Source organism: Rosa chinensis, chromosome 5, assembly GCF_002994745.2.
Source record: "Rosa chinensis cultivar Old Blush chromosome 5, RchiOBHm-V2, whole genome shotgun sequence".
In the NCBI taxonomy this organism is placed as follows: domain Eukaryota; kingdom Viridiplantae; phylum Streptophyta; class Magnoliopsida; order Rosales; family Rosaceae; genus Rosa; species Rosa chinensis.
In genome coordinates this window covers 80,961,510-80,970,741 of record NC_037092.1, presented here as the reverse complement: position 1 = coordinate 80,970,741, position 9,232 = coordinate 80,961,510, and positions in this window count along the sequence as shown.

Sequence of the window (9,232 nt, the reverse complement as noted above, 5' to 3'; positions counted from 1 at the left end):
TGGTGGACTTCCGATCACAGGCATTTCCAGCCCAATCTGCATCAGAGTATCCCATTATCTTTGTATGTTGGTTATTCTGCATTAGTATTCCCCTTCCAATGGAACCCTTGAGATATCTGAGAATCCTTTTGACAATATGCCGATGTGCTTCAGTAGGTGCATGCATAAACTGACTGACCAAACTTACTACAAAAGTAATGTCTGGTCTTGTAATAGTGAGGTAGATCAACTTCCCAACAAGTCTTTGATACTCACCTATATTACTGAGTTTGTCACCTTCCAGTTTAAGTTTCAATTTGCTCTCAAGAGGTGTAGCACAAGGTTTGCTGTTCATCATCTCAGCTTCTTCCAGAAGATCCATTAAATACTTTCTTTGATTGAGGAATAGCCCCTTGGAAGATGTGGCCATTTCAATACCAAGAAAGTACTTCAACACTCCCAAATCCTTAATGGCAAATTTATGATGCAAGGATTTCTTAAGAGTGTTGATCTCTTCCTCATTTTCTCTTGTAATGATAAGATCATCAACATAGACAAGCACCACTAATCTCCCAGAACTACCATTTCGAACAAACATAGAAGAGTCTGCACTGCTTCTTTTAAAACCATTTGCTTCCAGGATAGAGCTGAGCTTAGAGTACCATGCTCGAGGAGATTGTTTTAATCCATATAAGGATTTGTGAAGTCTACACACCAAACTAGAATCACCTTCTTGGGGATGACCTGGAGGTAGCTGCATATATACTTCTTCTTCAAGATCTCCATGAAGAAAAGCATTTTTAACATCCATTTGATATAATGGCCAAGCATTATTAACTGCAACAGATAGGAGAACTCGAACTGTGTTCATTTTGGCAACTGGAGCAAAAGTCTCCTTATAGTCAACACCAAAAGTCTGCGTGAATCCTCTCGCTACCAATCGAGCTTTGTGTCTTTCAATTTCTCCATTTGACTTGAACTTTGTTTTGAAGATCCATCTGCTGCCTACCACTTTTTTTCCTTCAGGGAGTTTAACCACACTCCAAGTTTTATTTTCATCCAAGGCTCTCAGTTCTTCTTTCATAGCAGCAATCCAGACACTTTGTTGACTGGCTTCTTGGTAGCTTTTTGGTTCTGAGGCACTAGAAATTTTAGAGAGAAAAGCAGCATGTCTCTCTGAGATCTTGTTGTAAGATACAAAGTTCTCCAATGGATACTTAGTGTTGTACACTTTGTAGTCTTGCAGCTTGGGTGGAGGTCTCCTAGTTCGAGTAGGATACCTTCTTGGAATGGTAACAGCTGGTCCAGGTTCTGGACTAACTTCTTCTGGGTCATCAAGAACATCATTTTGATAGTCACCATTGTCTTGAACAGGAGAAGAGTGGATTTCTGGAGCAGATGATGTATTTGGTATGCTTGGAGCAGTGAAATCTGTTCTCATTTGTTGTATTGCAACATCATCTCTTGGTAATTCCAACTGGTGTGTTCTGCTATCGTCTAAGATTGGTCTAGAAATTGGTAAGGAGAGGAAATCAAGAAAGAACTCCCCCTGAGAAGAAGAATCAGGAGCACTGAAAAATGGAATGTTTTCAACAAATCGAACATCCCTCGATACATACATCTTCTTCATGTTTGGATCAAAAACCTTATATCCTTTCTGAGTTGATGAATATCCCAAACAAATGCACTTTGCAGCCTTGGGATCTAGTTTATCCCTGTGAGCAGATTGAACATGCACATAACAGACACAACCAAAGACTTTTAGGTGTGTAATGTCAAGTTTTCTTCCTTTCAAAACTTCATGGGGTGATTTGAAATTGAGGACTCTACTTGGTAATCTGTTTATGAGATATGCCGCAGTGAGTACTCCTTGATCTTGTTTTTTCAAGGAGATCCCTATTTTTCCTTTCAGCAACACCATTCTGTTGTGGTGTTCCTACACAACTCGTCTGGTGTAAGATGCCATTTGTGCTCAGGAATTGTGACATGATTTTGGACATATATTCGGTGCCATTATCTGATCTGAGAGTGTGGATTTTAGTTGAGAACATGGTTGTGACAAGGTTATGAAAATCTTTGAATGTTGGCACTAAATCACTCTTAAGTTTCAGAAGGTATAACCAAGTGACACGGGAAAAATCATCAACAAAGGTAACAAAGTACTTATAACCATCAAAAGAATCTAGAGGAGCTGGTCCCCAAATGTCAGAGTGTACAATTTCAAAAGGTTTGCTAGCTCGAGATACAGATGAACCAAAAGGAAGTCTAGTAGACTTAGCTAGATGGCATATTTCACATTCAAGGGATTCTTTACACAGATTTGGAAATACAGAAGACAAAATGTGTTCTGAGGGATGGGCCAAACGCTGATGCCATAGTTGATGTTCTTGAGCTACACTGAGATTAGCTTGGGACACTTTGAGAACTCTAAAATTCTTGGAGAGGTAGTACAGTCCATTAAGATAAAAACCTTCACCAATCTGCTTCTTGGTGGCAAGATCCTGGAAAACAACCTTGTCAGGATAAAAAATGGCAAGGCATTTTAGGGAATTGGTGATCCTTCCAACTGACATTAATTTGAAGGGAAAAGTTGGTACATACAAAGCTGTGGACTTAATGGTTTCTGAAAGAATATTTATTTTCCCTTTTCCTAAAACTGGCACACCTCTACCATTTGCAACAGAAACATGAGAAGGAGTTGACAATTTTTCAAAGTTTTGAAGCTTAGAGTTTTGGTTTGTAATGTGATCAGTGGCACCTGAATCTATTATCCAAAAATCATTCATACTACTTGCATGTAAGGCTGTAGAGAAGGCTTTTAAGATACCTGGTATATCCTGCTGAGTTATTCCATCTGCGTCTGCTAGGAAACCAGCAAATTTTCCAAGTAGAGCTGTTGAGTCTTCAGGAACAGACCTTTTTTCATTTCCTTGCTTCTGTTGGAGGTAGGCTGCAAATTCATTTATCAATGCAGCTGGATTTGCACTAAAGTTTAGTAATCCCTCAGTGGAAGAAGCAACATGATTTGCCTTGTAGCCATGATTTTTTGGAAAAGACTTGGTATCTCTGACTGGTTTCTCAAATCTGGGTTTGAGTTCAGGATGCAATATCCAACACCTTTCTTTGAGATGTCCAGGATGATCACAATAAGTACAGTGAAGATCAGGACGTTTACCTCTATAAGGTTTCTTCTTAGCTAGCTTGAAATCACTTGCAAAAGCTCTAGTTTCAGATACAGATGTCGTTGAATCTTCATTCATGACCTTCCTCCTAGTTTCTTCACGCTGAATGGTAGAGCAGATGCTGGTCAAGGATGGTAGTTCAGGACTCATGAGTATGTGGCTACGAAGATCTTCATACTCAGGTCCTAAACTAGCTAGGAGCTGGAACACTTTATCTTCTTCAGCCCTTTTTTGTAGGATAGTTGCATCTGTGGTGTGAGGTCTGTAGATATTTACCTCATTCCACATGCTTTTCAAGTTGCCAAGATGGTGAACAAAAGAGTTTGCTCCTTGCTTGAGACTGGTGATGTCTCTTTGAAGTTGAAAAATTCTGGCACAATTGTTTTGGTTACCATACATCTCTTTCACACCTTTCCAAATATGCTGAGAAGACTCAGAATAGCTAAAGATGGCAGCAATAGATGGCTCCATAGAGTTTAGAAGCCATGACATGACTAGTTGATCTTTGCTGATCCATGCTTCATAATCAGCAGATAGAGGTGGTGGAATTTGGATGTCACCATTAATGTAACCGAGCTTGGATCTTCCTCCAAGGGCAAGAATGATTGCTCTTGACCTAGATATATAGTTGAACTCATTGAGTAACACTGAGCATAGACGTTGGTTAGGGTTTAAATCACTTTCAGAACTTCTAGGTGTAGAAGAAGAAATGGAGCCCTCTCCTTCAGCCATTTTTAGACAAAGGAGATTTTAGACAAAAGAAAGAGTCAGGCCAGAAATGGATCCGGCTCTGATACCATGAAGAAATCGATAAGATGATTTTTTGTATGTATATATCTGAACCAAGAAGAAGAGTTACAAATATATAGGGAGAGGTATCACACTGACATACACCTTCTCCAAGTACACTGCCATACCTATCACCATACTTTCCCTAATAACCACTCCCTATTGTTAGATTAGTTACATCAACAGTAGGAACCAACTAAGCATGGTGTTAATCACCACTCAACCTAACACAAGGTATGGTGGTAAGTAACACCAAGCATGACTGGTCACAATTCCCAATACTTTTCCTAACATTGAGGACTAATATTACTATTTTGAGGACTCATTTTACCACTTTTAAGGCAATTGTATGCATGTCATACGTTAACACATTGTAGAATTCTCCCAATGTTAGCCTCTATTTTTAAGAGGAGTGTCTCTCACATTCACTTTTCTGTCTTTGAACAGGGACTTCATTGTTCTAATAACTCATGTATCAAACTATGTTGTATCGAACCTGCATATGACTGTTCAAATAAATAATGGCAAGATGCAAAGATTTGGACATTGGGCCGTGGAAATGTTCAACGAGGAAAAGAATTGAAAACATCCTGAATTCGTAAAAGCAGCATGCTATTATTCTACCTCGCGCTTTAGCTTTTCTGGTTGATTTTTATGACTGATTTATTTAATTAATGTCTTATATGCATGCCTTCCATTAAACATTTTTGATCTGTTTGTCGAATGATTTAACCCTGCTGCGGAGAATGAGTTTCTTACTATAAGTTCTGCATATATACTAAATATAAAGTTCTGGTTTCTCTTTTAGAATGCTGAACTGCAGTGTGTGAGAGTCGTGAGCGGAAGCAAGCTGTGGTTAAGGGATTTTTTTTTTTTATCTAACATTGGAGGCAGCTGAGGATGGTGTGATGAAAATTTACCAAGCAGAACTGTTTTTGCCAGTTCTGCCAGGTGCCAGTTATGCCAGGTAACAAGAAGATTAAGCATCCCAATTCCTGGCTCAACTTGTTTGGCCATGTCGATAATAATGGGACATTGTCAATACTAATTGATAAGAGGCATGAAGAATGCAGAAAAGAGATTTTGGAATCTGAAGATACTAATATTTTTACAGCAGTCCAGCAAGGTAACTTCTTACAGCATACAGCACTCCAGCAAGGTAACTTCTTGCAGCATGGTTTTTTCTTTTGGTAATTCTTTTATGGCATGTTACCTTGATTATCATTACTACGAACCTAATTCAGTAATGTGCACATTGCTTATGTGGGTTGATTATTCATGTTGGTCCATTCAGTTTGATTTGTACATACTATCTGAATTTCCATGTCTACTGTTATATGTTACTGCCGTTACAAGGATGTTGATCAATTCATTCCAACCTTTTTGTGAGATATTGAAAACAAGAGCTGATTAGATTATTTTGCCTATATTAAGTGAAGAGATTAGAACTGGTTAGTAAATGGTGGTGATGGATTGTGCAACGCATCAGTTGACTATGTGTGATAGTGTGTGCACTGTGCAGTACTATATATCTGAGATTCTGAGATGTCAATCAGTTTAGGATCGTGTGGTTCCTTTGAATGTCCTTTGATCGGCCTGTAATGACACTACTGTTACAATTGGACCTTATGAGTGTTTTTTTTATTTTCTTTTCTTTTTTGACCGATTACTGTAATGAAGTACTTTTTCATGACCAGTTCGGCATCATTGGCAATCTAAAGTTGGAAAAATTGATGAAAAGTACTCGAGCATGAGAACAAGGTGTTTGGCGAAAGCATGGAGGAAAGTCGTGTCACATGGTCTTAATTTGGACTCGTTTTGTGTCAAAGTTTGTCACATAGTTTTCATCAAAGGTGTCGTTTCAAACTTTTGTTAGACTATTTGCCAAAAAAAAAAAAACTCAAAACTAGGGTGCCAACAGTGTCATAAACCCAAACTCCCAAAGTAACAAACCCAATCAATTGAATTGTATCCCATCCCAAATCTTTTTTTACACCTATTTTCCTTTATTTAATGAAATGAATTCGTTTCTTCTGGCCATCTCCCTGAACTTCACATTGTTCTTCCTCAATTAATTATTGCTGTACGTCCATTTCTTGGCAGGAAAGTAATCCCGTCCAGTTTAATTGGGAGAATGAATCTTTTACCTAACCTAATTGGAGAACTTGAGTTTATATGTAATCCTTTTTCCTAACCTAATTTTGGGGGAACTTGATCAGTTCATATATAATCCTTTTCCTAACCTAATAGGGAAAATTCACTCTAAACTAGGTGTGTGTGTGTGGTATATAGACACATGTATATCTTCAATTTGTCATTTCGTGTGCCTATCTTTCTTCTTAGTTTTCTACTGATATCAGATCCATATGGAAGTCGTGATTGACAACTCTTGCAGGCCGGTTATCTATATCAGAGGTTAATGAACCTGACGAAGCTTCTATGTACGCAGTTCGTGATGGATATCAACGTTGAGGCCAGAAAGCAGACCTGGGAGGCCGGCAATGTCTACGTTAGGAAAAAGAAACATGGACACTTGACCTATGGATGTATGAAAACAGGTCAAGGAGCGCCATTGATGGTGGTTGGTTTCGAAGCAACTCATGTTTGCATCTTTATCATGGAGTTTGCATTGTGAAGTGGCCGGCGCAGAGCAGGTTTGCCCACTGTCGGTTTTCTTTGCCGGCCGATTGAATCACTAATGCAATGTAACTTGATTTTCCCTTTTGTCATTAGCATCAAAAGAAGAGAGAGATATAGATGATATGATTAAAGGAAAAGTAGTTTACAACGAAAAGTTGTACTGTGTTATATATAGTTTAACACGTTGAGATTCAATACCGTACCTGTTAGATTACTCTAACTGCAATTCATTTCACTCTTTTGAGGACCTAAAGAGCTTTAGCTATCTTATAATACGCCTCATCAGTTTGTAACCCTTCAATGGATGAAGCCTGCTGCAAACAATTTCAAATTAAATATTGATGGTTCTAGATCTTATGTAGGAGTGATTGGAGCTGGTGGTCTCATTAGGAACAGTTCTGGTGTTTGGATTAAAGGGTTCACTCACAGTATGGGAGTGGGTGAGATTGTCGAAGCTGAAGCTTGGGGCCTTTACCTTGGCTCTAAGCTTGCCCTTGATCTCCACATTAAAAAATTGGAAGTTGAAAGTGATTCGGCTATTGTGGTAAATCTCATAAATTCTGGAAATATTGATAGTCACCCTCTTGGAACTCTTATTGCCAATTGCAGAGATATGATACAAGAGTTTGATCTCTGTTCTATCCACCACATCCATAGGGAACAGAACTTTGCAGCGGATATTTTGGCAAAAGATAGTATCAACTTCTCTAGAGGAACAATTTTTTGGGATCAACCTCCCCTCATACAGTTCAGACCCTCCTTAATGATATTGCCAATTCTTGTTCTCTAGTTAGTTTCTTCCTTCCTTGGCCTTTTTGGGCCTCTTTGTAACAAAAAAAAAGAGAGCTTTAGCTATCCTTATGGTGACTTTTCACGTACTTTGATGCATTAGACAATAGACATCATCAACCCACTAATGTTAACAAACTGGTTCATGCATTTAATTGTAGATCACTCTACGTATTGGCAAATTAGTGAAAACTAATATTAAATTGATCTAAAATTGTATGAAAATGGTTTACAACTACTTGAAAACTAGTAGCATAGTTCTCCTCTCTGACACTACAATAATAATCATTGAGATGAATAGTTACTCGTAAAATAACATGAATGATAAGCATACATGTAATAACACAAATATTGTCACGTCAACTCTTGACTATACTTGTTAATTATTGACTAACTATAAATATAAACAAATACAATTTGAAATTAACAGCTAATAAGAGACCATGTGCTACAAAATTTGCATCACAAAAACATGTATTAGAGTTTCTCTATTAGTATTGGATTGATTTGTTGACCAAGTGCGTCTCAATCTAGCTACCTGGCAATTGATTGCTTCTGAAAAAAGCCAGACATTAACGCCATAAATTTGATTCACGATCCGAGCTGTCTGTATGTGGCTTCCACGTCATACCAACGTATTTCCAGCTGGTAGTTAAATAAATGTGGATATGTATTAGGAGTCAATAGTAGTCAAATCCCTCACCCACTTGTTCCTCTTTTCTCGCTCAGATTTTTTTGCTGAATTCAATGCCTTTTATTAAAGTTGCCGCCTTTGCATGCGCCGCCGGGATGTCACGTAATTAATCGGGAATAGTAATCACATTTACCTATGAAGATATTTTCACAGATGATTCACTGCTACTCCCACGGATCAAACATAGGAACAAGCTCGATCAAGACCGTTGATAAAACCCAAAAGGCCACACTACCTTGATCTTGGAATGGAAGCTACATGAAAAAATGCAGAAAATTTCATCAATTTTAGTAAAATTATAAGTTTACAATACGTGATTGCGTTTTTTAATTGATAATTTGATCACATAGAATTAATTGTTAAAATGACATGCTGAGTAATAGATCAGGTGTTGGACAAACTAGCACTGATTAACAAATCTATTATTGAAATCCGAAAAATATTGACGACAATCCCTCAATTCCCAATTTTGATATAATTATTAGGATTTCAGCAAAAAACATTTTGGTCCAAGTGTGCATTTGGACAGCATATATCTAACTTCTTGATTGTTAGATGGATCACATAGTCAATTAGCCTCATTATCGATAAACAATCTCAGGATTAGATGTTGAGGAATCCTGTAACAAAAATAAGTTAACATAATAAAACGTAAATCACACTAAAAAATACGAACACTATATAACAAATCTTCAACCGAAACCTTATAATGGTTGATGGCAGACCCTTCACTCGCAGTTTCGACAAATTTCACATACCCAAAACAACTAATATAGAGGGAAATAATTGACACCACTTGGTACACGAACACTAAACTCCAGTCATACGATTCATAATCACATGCACATGTACATATGCAAAAACAAAACGCTCTGACTCATCAAACCTCTCTAATTGGTATTTGGTAGGTGGTTATTTTCACATGTCTCCCATGAATAAGGGTCCAAAAGCCGACCTTACTTTCCAGGTCTGTCACAAAATAGGAAAAGTGACCTTCTGTGAATCAATCATTCAAAAACGTGACACGGGTTACATTCAACGAATATTAATTAAAAGCTTAGAAAATGTCCCGTCCCGCCAAACCAAGATATTGTTTTTACGTTAAAGTTTAAACACAATAACCGAGGAAGGGCTTTTCCCTAATTCCACGAAGTCCCTA